The sequence below is a fragment of the Aquarana catesbeiana genome, linkage group LG05 (genome assembly GCF_042186555.1).
Source record: "Aquarana catesbeiana isolate 2022-GZ linkage group LG05, ASM4218655v1, whole genome shotgun sequence".
Classification (NCBI taxonomy): Eukaryota; Metazoa; Chordata; class Amphibia; order Anura; family Ranidae; genus Aquarana; species Aquarana catesbeiana.
Genome location: NC_133328.1, coordinates 225,903,793 through 225,918,044, shown reverse-complemented (window position 1 = coordinate 225,918,044; position 14,252 = coordinate 225,903,793). Strand labels below are relative to the sequence as shown.

The window sequence follows — 14,252 nt, the reverse complement described above, 5'->3', positions numbered from 1 at the left end:
TTATGCAGAGCTTATGCGAAGGAAGAAGATGACAGTATTGCTAATAACAGTGTATTGAATGTACCCAGTGTTCAAAAAAGATTAGAAAAACTTAATATGAACAAATCAGCAGGACCAGATGGCTTACAGTCGAGAGTCCTCAAAGAACTTAGCCACGTTATAGCCAGACCATTATTCCTAACTTTTAGGGCCCTTTCACACATGCGGACCGTTCAGATCCGCCTGTCAGTTTTTTCAGCAGGTCTGAACGGTCACTTCATACAGCTCTATGGAGCGACGGATGTCAGCAGTGACATGTCTGCTGACATCCGATCCGCCCCGATCTGATCTGCTTCACACAATCCAGACGAATGGATGTCCTCTTTTCCATCCGTCTGGTGGATCGGATGAAAACGGACAGGCAGTCCATAATAATCCGACCCCCCCATAGAGGAGAGCAGAGATCTGACAGGTCTGTCCCTGCACAGTGTGCAGAGACGGACTTGTCATCCGTCGGCTCAGCGGGGATCAATGGAGCGATCCCTGCTGAGCAAGCGGATGGCTGGATACGGATCTGCACGTCTGAAAGGGCCCTTAAGGAAAGCTTATTAACTGGAAGGGTACCAGATGATTGGCAAAAAGCGTAGTACTAATATTCAAAAAGGGACGCGATATGTACCTGGGAATTACAGACCATATATGAATCGCAATTGTCCCAAGAAATTTGACAAAATTTGGTCTGCATGGATAGACTCTTGGGGCTCAGATGTTGATTTAAATGTACAGCCCTGAGAGGTTTTAACTCTGTTGGGACCAAGTGTATGGCACTGGCCATCATTTGCCTCCTCTTGTCATTTCCCTCCCCCCTCTACTTTCCCCCCCTCGCTTATTATTGTTTTCATTTAGATACCGATGTCCTGTTTAAAAATTTGTGTAATCACAGAGGGATCTCTCTCAGTTTTTACGCAGGCTCCTTTGTATTGTCATAGTAAATTTGTAATAATGAATATTGCACTGGAATTTGCTACACTAATGTCTTTCTGTAACCTGCTTTCGCTATTTTTTATGTGCTGCGTTGATACTGTTGGAAGTTTTATTTCAATAAAAATTCTTCTTGTGAAAAAAAAAAATTGTGTTTTTGGTTTGTGGTGCACAGCAGGACCGTTTTTAAGACAGGGCAAAAGGGGTAGCTGCCCTGGGCCCCATCATTGTTGTGGGGCCCAAAGCAGCTGCCTCATACTTGCCAACTATCCCAGTTTAAATCTACTTATCCCTTGAAGTTTTAGTCCCGTGCTGTGTCCCGATATCTCAGGGAAAAGTTCTGTTGCTGCTGAGCAGCCCTGCCCTATTGCCATGTACAGATGGCTCACCTGCAGACCCAGTGTTTACATGTAAATAACCTGCATTGATATGTAAATAGCAGCAGCATCAATATGTATATAGTCATGGACCGCAACATTGATATGTAAATGGAGGCGGCATTAATATGTATATCATGTCCCCCTGAGGTCAAATCTACCATCACTTCTGCTTAATGCTGCCCACCAGGGAGGTAAAGGGGCATGCTTGAAAGACCTGCTTACAACTATAGTCATTAAGCCTAACATCAGCCTGTTCTGCAAAGGTAAGCAAATTGGAGGTAGAACCCTTGTTCAAAATAACATGGTGCCACAGCACTCTGAATTTTGATGCATGTGAATACGCACATCTCAGCTGATGCATAAGGGTGTCATTAACAATTAATGGCACTGCTGTGTATCTGCTAAAGGGCAGCATGTTTCTGTGGTGTCAGGAAAGTGATTTTGCATGTATTCCCAACACACAAATGTGAACGCAGACTAAATGTCTCAGTTACATTGGTGGTCAGTGTAAATCTTTTCATTACATTGGGGCTTGGTGTACAGTCCTTTCATTCACATTAGTGTGCGGTGTGAAGGTCCCCCTTACATTAGTGGTTAGTGTAAATACCTCCGTTCATTGGTGGTTAATGTGAATGTTCCTATTACATTAGCGGTCAGTGTAAATCCCCATTACATTGGTGGCCAGTGTAGAAACTCCTCTTTATATTGGTAATCATTAAAAAAAAAACTTGCATTTGTGGTCAGTTTTACATCCTCCCTTACATTAGTGGTCCATGTAGAAGCCCCCTTTAAATTGGTGGTGGATGTAAATCCCCCTTACATTGGTGGCCAGTGTAGAAATCCCCCTTTATTGGCTGTTGCTGTAAAATCCCCCATTACCTTAGTTGTCAGAGTAAATACTTCATAACATTGGTGATCAGTGTACATTTCCCTTTACATTGGTGGTAAGTGCAGAAATGCCCTTATACTGGTGGTCAGTGTAAATCCCCCGTTAAATTGGTGGTCAGTGTAACCCCCCCCCTAACATTGGTGGTCGGTGTAGAAGTATCACCTTACATTGGTGGTCAGTACAAATCTCCTTGACAATGGTTGTCAGTGTAAATTCCCCCTTACATGGAGGTCATTGTACATCCCCCTTACACTGGTGGTTGGTGTAAATGCTCTTATTACATTTGTGTAAGTGTAGAAATCACTCTTCTCTATTGGTGGGTGGCGTAAAATCTCCAGTTACATGGTGGTCAGTGCAAATTTCCCCTCACATGGATGGTCAGTGTAAATCCCCCCTCACATTGATGATCATTGTAAATTCCCCATTACATTGGTAGAATCCCCTACTATATACTTCCCAAAGATTTCCAGCTTTACTCTACATGATTCAGAATTTGCCACAGTGTAGTGCCCCCTAACTAATCCCATACCCACACCACTGCCACTGAACCCATCAACCCCCTAGCATTGCCACTGATCACACCTCCCCTCCCCCAGCATTGCCACTGATCCCAGGAGTCCTAGGATCCCTAGGAGTTTTCTGTCTATTGATGGGTCCCCTCACCTCCCCAGTCCATGGTGTGCAGGCATGAGATGATGTGCTGTAACCTTTAGCGACCAATCAGTGGGCAGTAATGCTGTAACCTCTTGCAACCGATCATTGAGCGGTAAGGATAAGCAGTAACCTCTAGGAACTAATCATTGAGAAGTAATAATGTGCAGTAACCTCTAACAACCAATTAGTGAGTGGTAAGGATGTCCAGTAACCTCTAGCAATCAATCAGTGGGCAGTACTGATGTACAGTAATCTCTAGCAACCAACCAACAAGCAGAAGTCATGTGCTGTAACCTCTAGAAAATAAACAGTGAGCCATAATGTGTGCTGTAACCTCTAGCAGCCAGTCAGTGAGTGGTAATGATACACTGTAACCTCTGACAACCAATCGCAATCACTGTCTGATCTGATTCGGTAAACTGATTTTGAGTCTAGCTGCTATTTATTGTATGTCTCAGAGCAGGTGGAGAGCGAAATTGCATGGAAGAGGGGCCCATGAAAATGATTGCCTAGGGTCAAGTCAATATTAAAGACGGCCCTGGTGCTCAGATACAGTGTAATTATGTTTTGAGCACACAGTTGAGACTGGGTTTCATACATATTTACTGTAGAAATCTTTGTATGTGTTGACATTTGTGCATGTGCAAAGGTATGCAGGAAACAAGTGGGAGTAATAAAGTAGTACACTCCTTATGGTTGCCATAAATAACATTTACAAGGCTATTGCCTTATCTACACTCTGATAAATCAGCTATTTTGCTCAGGATCAAATGTCACTTTCTAGATAGCTAACCTAAATAATTTTTATAAACGTTATCAAGTTCAGAAGTGTTTTAACCTTTTGTCCAGAGCAATATTTATATCAGTACCATGCAATGATGACACATGAAGAATTACACAGTCTTTATACTTTAAGAACAATTGGACACCTTTTGCAAATCATACTATACATTTAGCATACACGTTATTTAAACTAGATCTAAAGCTGGCAACATATGGTAACTTTTGGCCCTATATGTGCATGTTTCATATGGTTATTTTCAAAATACTACTGTTACCAACAGAGAAAGACCTACAACACGCATGGGCACTACTAATCAACTCAATGAAAACAAAAATCATGGTGTTCCAAAGGAAGAACACGAAACAAACAGCCCTTCCTTTACATTAAACAACTGCACTCTTAATGAAACTAACAGCTATTCATACCTCGGCCTAGAAATGAACAAATCAGGAAGTTTCAAGCCAGCCATAGAAACACTAAAAGACAAGGCATACAGAGCCTTCTATTCCATCAGGAGACAGCTGTACCAACTTAAACCACCAGTGAGAGCCTGGCTCAGAATATTTGATAGCATCATCACCCCAATCCTTCTTTATGGAAGTGAAGTTTGTAGTCCTGTCACCTATCCAGACCAATCCAAATGAGACTCCAGCCTGACAGAAATGTTTCATCTGGAATTCTGCAAGCACATCCTCCAAGTCCATCAGAGCACTTCCAAGAGTTTGAACTGGGCAGATTTCTTTTACTTTGCTATCATACTGGGACCGCCTACAAAACAGCAGTCCTAACTCATACGACCATAAAGCTTTACTGACCAATAAAGACCAGCCCAAGCCTTGTGGTCTGCAGCAACTCCTTAGCGCCTTGTCTATCCCAAACTCCCAACAATTCAAACTCCCAACAATTCAGCCAGACGAAATCTCAAAAAAAAACATAATGCATGATTCCAAAGAAAAATATGTTGGAGAATGGAGAAACTAAATAACAAACTCCAAGAAACTAATGTTTACCAGTCACTGCAGAGAGGCTACAAACTGGCCCCAAACCTGGAGGTGCTACAAGACCCATAGCCTGGAAATTGAACTAGGACAGCACAGACAGACCTACAAACCCAGGGAAAGTAGACTGTGCCAGCAATGTGACCAGGGGGTCCTGGAGGATGAGGGCCTATGCCTACTACAGTGCCCCAAGTACTCATCAATGAGGGACACACACTTCCAGAGACTTTCTGCTCTCATCCCCCCTATAGAAGAGAAGATGAAACTTCAAACTCTACTACTCTACTGGGAGAAGGGGAGCCAATAGTGAAAATAGCTGCACAATATGTGAGACTGAGAGGGACATGAAAAATTGTGGACTTAAAAATCCATTGCATCGACTCTTCCCCTATCCCCCTTTATAATACCCCTTAATCCCCCAAAGACTGCCTTAGAGCTACCCCCCCCCCCTTTTCCCATACAAATTCAACTGCTCTGGCAATGCTAAAATGTATTTGTATTTAAAGCTAATGTGAATTTAATTGAATTGAGAGAGAGAAAGATTGAACAAATAAAAAATAACAATTAAATGTAACAAAAGCAAAAAAAAAATATGACAATGACATTTTACATGTGATCGCATAAACAAGTCGTAGCTACCTAACCAAAAGAAGTAAACATGTAAAATAAATTAAATAATCAGGGTTGTAACAAGACAGAACACTAGTTTTTAATAAAAATGCTGGTGGATTTGATAGAAAAATATTGTTATTGAAGCTGATTCAATATTGGTTTATAATGAAACATATAACAATTTGAGTCAGAAAGATTCATGCAGAGAAAATATAGTACTGTATTTTCTATTCTGGGCTGGATCATGAATTCAATAAAATACCATAAAGGTGTGTACACAAAGTCATACTTTGCAAACTGACTAGTAGACCAGTAGTTTTATTAATATTATTAATATTATTATTATACAGGATTTATATAGGGGCAACGGTTTGTTGCCCCTATACGATTTCAAAACAAAAGTCTTATGGGGGCCTGTCATGGATTGGGAACCAGCTCCCACTAGGGGTGAAGGGACTGACTAGGATTTGCAGCAGGTGGGTAGAGGGTGGCAAAAGTGACTGTTTGCTTAGCGACAGTGAGAGCCCTGAGAAGGGCAGAGGTGTAGGGTCTAAGACGCCCCTGGTCTTCACCAGAGCCTTTGAAGGGGGGAGATATTGCGCTGCATGCAGTGTCCAGATTGCTGTCCTTGGATTAACCCAAGTAAGCTACAACTGAGAGCTGGTAAGATTCTCTTGCAGCATTGGGGCAGTGGGTACACAAGCAAAGGTAAATGAGAACACCCTGAAACACAGTGGAGAAACACATGCAGGGAATGCAGTTGAAGATAACAAAGGATTGTCAAATACACAGAGAAACAGACTGGCAAAGACATACAAGAACTGGAATTTTTAGGATAACTCAAGTAGGAAACAGGCAATTGAACATGAGTGAACACGAGGGACACAGGCACAGGGTGCAGAAGGCTGGAAAACCCAAGGAATACAGAGAAAGCACAGGAAGGATCACTGGTGCACACAGGGAGTTGAGTGGAAAAATCTAACCATTGGTCTTTCAATGAGTAAGTCAAAGTTCTAGGATCATTTGGGGACAACTGAAGTGGCAGTAGGCAAGCCACACTGTTTAGCAGCTACTTTTTGACTGAATTTTACATCTACAGGTTTATGATTTTGCACACATACAGATCCCCATTACTGGCTAACTAACTGCGAAATGGCTTAATCTGAACTTGGGTGTGAGCGGTTTCTTTTTCAATTTTTTTTTAAACCAGTAAGGCTAGATTTACATATGTGATTGGCGCGGGTCACATTTGGAGGGGCACAACAGCCAATTCATTTGAATGGGCAGCTGTACATGCAGGAAATGCTGGTAAGCAGTCTCTGCATCTTTTTAAATTGTCAATTGTAAATTGTCAATTTCCTTCTCCGGAAAACAGGCTGCATTTTCAGATGTGGGGGGGGGGGGGGGGGGGGGCATAAAGAATTAATGGCAGCCCTGTGAAAATAAAATATTTTATTCCCTTGGTTCATTAATTTTAGTCTTAATGTGCAAAATTCAAAAAAAGCCTATATTTCATTTGTAAACAACTTAAAGAGGAGCTCCAGAACCTCCCCCAAAAATTGTTTTTATTTTTTTTTAAAGTCAGCAGCTACAAATACTGTAGCTGCTGACTTTTAAAATTAGAACCCTCACCTGTCAAGGCATCCAGCAGTGTCCTCACCCGAGCTGATTCTTCAATCAGCTATTGGGTGCTGGCGCCAGCATCCTAACCAAGAAAGCCACAGCCAGTTTCCTACTGTGCATGCGCGAAGCGTGCTGCACTTTGTGAATGGGCCACAATCTTCTGGCACCTGTGAAGTGTCCCAGAAGGCTGTGGGGGAGGGAACTCCATTTTAACAATGCTTTGTACCCTAATTCTAGTTTTAGTGCCAATTATAGAATAAAATGTATGTTTCTTTATCTACATTAACACACGTTGTTAAAACTAACACTAATCAAAATTAAAAAAGAAGATTTACCGTTAATCGTAGTAAATACCGATCATTCCGCAACGCCTTCAAACTTTATTTCGCTTTGCTACCACGCACCTTCTCCTTGGAGGCAACCAAAGTGGGTTTTGTTATTTCTCTTCTGTCCGGTGAACCACAGGTCTGGGCCCACCGTCTTCTGGAGCAAAAATCAACCTGTTTGGATAGCCTGGATACCTTCTTTGCCGCTATGTCTCAGTTGTATGAGGACCCCCAGTTAAAAGCCACAGCTGAATCCGCTTTGCACGCCTTATAACAAGGGCGTAGGCCCGCCGAAGACTATGTTCTGGAATTTAGGCGTTGGAGTTCGGATACGGACTGGAATGACGCTGCCCTGCGTTACCAGTTCCGTATGGAATTATCCGATTCACTCAAAGATGAACTGGCACGGGTCGGAGTACCCCAAACTCTGGATGACCTTATTAACCTGTCTGTTCATATTGATCCGCGTCTGAGGGAGCGCCGTTCCAAGAGGTCCGCCAATCAGTTCCGTCCCACCTGGGTCCTCCCCAAGGTCCCTAGTGCTACCAGTGCTACCAGCTCTGTAGGCCCAAGTCTTCATGTACCATCTACCTCAGCCCTCGATACCTCCGAACCAATGCAACTCGGGCTTCTCCGCCCATCCCTCACTCCAGAAGAGCGACAGCGCCGATGAGTCAATAATCTATGCATGTATTGTGGAGAATCGGGTCACTATGTGAGATCTTGCCCTAACAAGACACGTAAGTCCCTTTCAACTTCTGTCTGCAGTCTGCACCTGCTTTGCCTAATAAACAAAGTAAAGTGCAGCGCAAAAACTTGAGAAGAAATGAACAGAAAAAGTCCCATAAAAGACATAAAATTGTATCCTCCTCTGTCTAAATTCTTCTTAATATAAGACACCCGAATTCTTCAGCGTAACTGAGCAAATAAACTGCTTACCAGAAAGAAGATCAAAAGAGGCATAATTACCACCAATGCTGAAGAGGTCCGGGACAGCTGATCTGAAGATTGGAAAATATATCCGGCAGCTAATCCCCCAATGCAGCAGGTGATAGAGTTACTCCAATTGTGCGGTGAAGCAGGAAGAAAAAGAAGGGACATCTAAGAGCGTTCCATATAGCTAAGTGTAAATTTATTTATAAATCGTGGTACAATCCATAAAAGAGCGCATATAGGAAGCGCTGTTTAAAAACAAAGGACACCAACAAACGGAGATGGAACAGACTGTTCGCGTCCGAACAGCTGTGAAAAGATGACAGCGGGTGACGTGAGACTCCGCCCCCGTACGCGGCGTTACGTCCAATGGACTTCGTCAGCAGGGGTGGAGTCAAGCTGTCACCCGAGATCTTAAATACCTGCCGACTGTCAGCAAAGAGTGTGTCTTTGAAACGGAAGCGGAAACAAAATTCCAAGTTATCCCGCACGGAGACATTTGCTGGGACTTATGGCAGCAGATACAAAAAATACAAAAAATACATAAACATGGTTCAAAGGGAGTTAGTGTTCTACAATCAAGGTATAGATATGCCATTTAACCAAATAGATAATGGAACATAATGGTCGGAATAGTCTGAATAGTCACCCGCTGTCATCTCTGATAAATTACAGCACCTACTCAAAGTGCTATAAGAACATTTACATTAAAACAGCCCAAGATATATTTAAAACATACATATAAAAAACATGAAAAATCATAAATAACAATAAAAATGAAACTCATTTGTCAGAAATAAAGCAATTGAGGTCGAACTCAATATTTAAACCTCTAGGGACTCCAACTTTTGTTTCATGAATCCAAAGAGATTCACGGCGACTCAATTGCCTAATAAAGTTACCGCCCCTCCAATGTTTCGAAACTTTTTCTATACCCCAGAAATGTAGTTTCCTTGGGTCCCTATTGTGGCATAATCTGAAATGTTTCGATACATAGTGTGACTTTAAACCTTTTTTGATATTGTTAACGTGCTCCGCTATACGGACACCCATTGGTCGGGAAGTTCTTCCTACATATTGCAGTCCACATTCGCACTGCAACATGTATACTACTCCCACCGTGTCGCATGTAATCAAATTCCTGATCTGATAGGTTCTGTTGGTGGCGGTAGCATTAAATTCCTTTCTTCTCTTAACATTGAATTTGCATTGTCTGCAGGCTGGGCATTTGCCACAGGCATAGAATCCTGACATAAAGCTAAATATTCTGCTTTCTTTGATCACCGGAGGGTCAACCACACTTGGGGCAATCATATCTCTCAAGGTAGGTGGTCTCCGATAGACAAATCTGGGACGATCTGGAAGGGTAGGGCCCAAAACATTGTCCTTTTTAAGAATATTCCAATACTTTAGAATGATCTTTTCAACCTTTTTGTGTTGGATATTATAATCCAAGATGATTCTGTATTGAGACTTCTGTTGTTCTGTATTCGTAGGTGGTCTCCTATCCGAGTCTTTAACTAAGGAAGATCTATCCATACTGCCCACTTTTTGCACTTCCTCTGCTATAAAAGAACTGGAATAGCCCTTCTGTAGGAATTTTTCTGCCATATGATTAGCTTGCGAAAAATAGTCGTCATCTAGATAGCAATTTCGCCGAAGACGAATAAACTGCCCCCTGGGGATGTTAAGTAGCCATGAGCTATGGTGGCAGCTATCAAGGGGTATATACCCATTCCTATCCGTGGGTTTACAGTAGTTTTTGGTCCTAAAACTTCCCTCATGTTTAAAAATCTCCAGATCAAGGAAGGCTATACTAAAAACATCAGCCTTCCATGTGAGACAAATATTCTTAGTGTTCCCGTTAAGCCGGGACATAAAAAGCTGGAGACTCACCATGTCCCCCTCCCAAATCAGGAAAATATCATCTATATACCTTTGGTAGCAGACCAGCTGAGCCGGTCTACTACCAAAGACAAATTCTTCTTCCCAGAGAGCCATAAAAATATTCGCGACGCTCGGGGCGAAGCGAGCGCCCATGGCAACTCCGAGGATTTGTAAAAAGAATTTTCCGCCGTACCAGAAATAGTTCCTGGCAAGGCAAAACTCCAAAGCAGTCAACAAAAAATCCTTTAATTTAACTGGCAAGTCCGATTTGTCAAGAGCCCATTGTACTGATCTAATGGCATCGGCATGACCAATTATCGTGTAAAGAGAGCTGACATCAGCCGTCACTAATATACTATTATCCTTACACGGTAACTTCTCAACTACTTGTATAATATGTTTGGTATCCTTTAAAATCTGGAGATTTTTAAACATGAGGGAAGTTTTAGGACCAAAAACTACTGTAAACCCACGGATAGGAATGGGTATATACCCCTTGATAGCTGCCACCATAGCTCATGGCTACTTAACATCCCCAGGGGGCAGTTTATTCGTCTTCGGCGAAATTGCTATCTAGATGACGACTATTTTTCGCAAGCTAATCATATGGCAGAAAAATTCCTACAGAAGGGCTATTCCAGTTCTTTTATAGCAGAGGAAGTGCAAAAAGTGGGCAGTATGGATAGATCTTCCTTAGTTAAAGACTCGGATAGGAGACCACCTATGAATACAGAACAACAGAAGTCTCAATACAGAATCATCTTGGATTATAATATCCAACACAAAAAGGTTGAAAAGATCATTCTAAAGTATTGGAATATTCTTAAAAAGGACAATGTTTTGGGCCCTACCCTTCCAGATCGTCCCAGATTTGTCTATCGGAGACCACCTACCTTGAGAGATATGATTGCCCCAAGTGTGGTTGACCCTCCGGTGATCAAAGAAAGCAGAATATTTAGCTTTATGTCAGGATTCTATTCTATGCCTGTGGCAAATGCCCAGCCTGCAGACAATGCAAATTCAATGTTAAGAGAAGAAAGGAATTTAATGCTACCGCCACCAACAGAACCTATCAGATCAGGAATTTGATTACATGCGACACGGTGGGAGTAGTATACATGTTGCAGTGCGAATGTGGACTGCAATATGTAGGAAGAACTTCCCGACCAATGGGTGTCCGTATAGCGGAGCACGTTAACAATATCAAAAAAGGTTTAAAGTCACACTATGTATCGAAACATTTCAGATTATGCCACAATAGGGACCCAAGGAAACTACATTTCTGGGGTATAGAAAAAGTTTCGAAACATTGGAGGGGCGGTAACTTTATTAGGCAATTGAGGCGCCGTGAATCTCTTTGGATTCATGAAACAAAAGTTGGAGTCCCTAGAGGTTTAAATATTGAGTTCGACCTCAATTGCTTTATTTCTGACAAATGAGTTTCATTTTTATTGTTATTTATGATTTTTCATGTTTTTTATATGTATGTTTTAAATATATCTTGGGCTGTTTTAATGTAAATGTTCTTATAGCACTTTGAGTAGGTGCTGTAATTTATCAGAGATGACAGCGGGTGACTATTCAGACTATTCCGACCATTATGTTCCATTATCTATTTGGTTAAATGGCATATCTATACCTTGATTGTAGAACACTAACTCCCTTTGAACCATGTTTATGTATTTTTTGTATTTTTTGTATCTGCTGCCATAAGTCCCAGCAAATGTCTCCGTGCGGGATAACTTGGAATTTTGTTTCCGCTTCCGTTTCAAAGACACACTCTTTGCTGACAGTCGGCAGGTATTTAAGATCTCGGGTGACAGCTTGACTCCACCCCTGCTGACGAAGTCCATTGGACGTAACGCCGCGTACGGGGGCGGAGTCTCACGTCACCCGCTGTCATCTTTTCACAGCTGTTCGGACGCGAACAGTCTGTTCCATCTCCGTTTGTTGGTGTCCTTTGTTTTTAAACAGCGCTTCCTATATGCGCTCTTTTATGGATTGTACCACGATTTATAAATAAATTTACACTTAGCTATATGGAACGCTCTTAGATGTCCCTTCTTTTTCTTCCTGCTTCACCGCACAATTGGAGTAACTCTATCACCTGCTGCATTGGAGGATTAGCTGCCGGATATATTTTCCAATCTTCAGATCAGCTGTCCCGGACCTCTTCAGCATTGGTGGTAATTATGCCTCTTTTGATCTTCTTTCTGGTAAGCAGTTTATTTGCTCAGTTACGCTGAAGAATTCGGGTGTCTTATATCAAGAAGAATTTAGACAGAGGAGGATACAATTTTATGTCTTTTATGGGACTTTTTCTGTTCATTTCTTCTCAAGTTTTTGCGCTGCACTTTACTTTGTTTATTATGTTATTTGGGCTTGGTGTTAATCCTTAAGTGTTCAGCCTGCAAGTAAATTCAGTTTGTTTATGTTTTGCGCTGATTGTATACATCTTTTACCTGCTTTGCCTAACCTTGCTAACCACCTGTCTCTCTCTATTATTCTCCAGCTTCCAGGACAGGATCTGCCAGTCTCGGTCATAATTGACTCTGGAGCATGCAGCTGCTTCATAGATCTTACTTTTGCTGCTCATCACCAAATCCCTCTCCAACCAAAGTCGCAGGGACTTGCTGTCCGCCTTGCTGATGGTTCCACCCTTAGCTCTGGTCCGGTCACCCAAGAGACTATCCCACTGCTGGCCATCATGAGCGCTCATCATCAGGAATTTCTTCGGCTGGACGCCATCTCTTCACCACTCTTCCCTATTATTCTGGGGATGCCTTGGCTGCAGGCTCATAACCCCAGCATTGATTGGATTTCGGGGGAAATCAAGTTTCTTTCCAGTTATTGCCAACAGCACTGTTTGTACAACACTCCTGTGAAATCCGATCAATTCCTGTGTCTGGACATTGAAACTGAATCGCAGCAGGCGATTCCTGCTCCTTATCGGGACTTTTCTGATGTCTTTAGTAAAAAGGGGGCAGAGACCCTTCCCTCCCGCAGACCTTATGACTGTCCAATAGAACTTTTGCCTGGATCTGAAGTTCCCTTTGGAAGAATCTTTCCTTTAACAGAGCAGGAGCTGGACACCCTCAAGATATACATTGATGAGAATCTGAAGAGAGGTTTTATTCGTCCATCCACTTCGCCAACCGGAGCTGGCATTTTCTTCGTCGAGAAGAAGGATCACTCGCTACGGCCTTGTATCGATTACAGAGAACTAAATAAAGTGACCATCAAGAATCATTATCCTTTACCTCTTGTGCCGGAACTGTTCCAAAGACTGGGTTCAGCAAAAATCTTTACCAAGCTTGACCTCCGTGGAGCCTATAACTTAATTCGCATCAGAGAGGGGGATGAGTGGAAAACTGCCTTCCGTACCAGCATTCGGGCACTTTGAATATCTTGTTATGCCCTTCGGTCTGTGCAACGCGCCAGTGACTTTGCAACACTTTGTTAATAACATCTTCCGTGATCTCCTGGACTTATACGTTATAGTATACCTGGACGACATTCTGATCTTTTCCTCCTCAGTCACTGAACATTGCAGGCATGTCCAGAATGTTTTAATCCAGCTCAGGCAGCATGGACTTTATGCCAAATTGGAAAAATGTGAGTTTGAACTCCAGAGCATTCAGTTCCTCGGCCTAATCATCTCTACCAACGGTATTAAGATAGATCCACAAAAGGTGGCAGCTATCCTGGATTGGCCCGCTTCCTCCGATAAAAAAGTGGTCCAGCGCTTTATCGGCTTCGCCAACTTTTATCAGAAGTTCATAAGGGGCTTTTCTGCAATAATTGCCCCCATCACAGAACTGATCAAACAAGGGAACCGATTCTGTTGGTCCCCTCAGGCGCAATCCGCCTTTGAAAAGCTCAAGGAACTTTTCACCTCCGCTTCTATTCTGAAACACCCAGACCCTGCCTTACCGTTTGTTCTTGAAGTGGATGCATCTGAGTTCGCAGTAGGGGCAGTAGTGTCTCAGCGGCAAGGTGCTAAGGCTCTCCTCCATCCGGTAGCCTTCTTCTCATGGAAGCTCTCCCCTGCGGAGAAAAATTACGACGTAGGAGATCGGGAGCTCTTGGCCATTAAAGCCGCACTAGAAGAGTGGCGCTACCTGTTGGAGGGGGCCGCTCACCCCATCTTGGTCTACACAGACCACAAAAACCTAGAGTGCCTGAGAACAGCCAAGAGATTAAGAC

The 14,252-nt window shown here is 42.7% G+C and overlaps 1 protein-coding gene across 3 annotated transcripts in view; it reads right to left on the bottom strand.

Annotated features, from left to right (window-relative positions):
• COBL (cordon-bleu WH2 repeat protein) overlaps positions 1–14,252 on the bottom strand; it is a 586,035-nt gene that overhangs the window by 321,695 nt on the left and 250,088 nt on the right. The gene's annotated exons all lie outside the window — the stretch shown is intronic.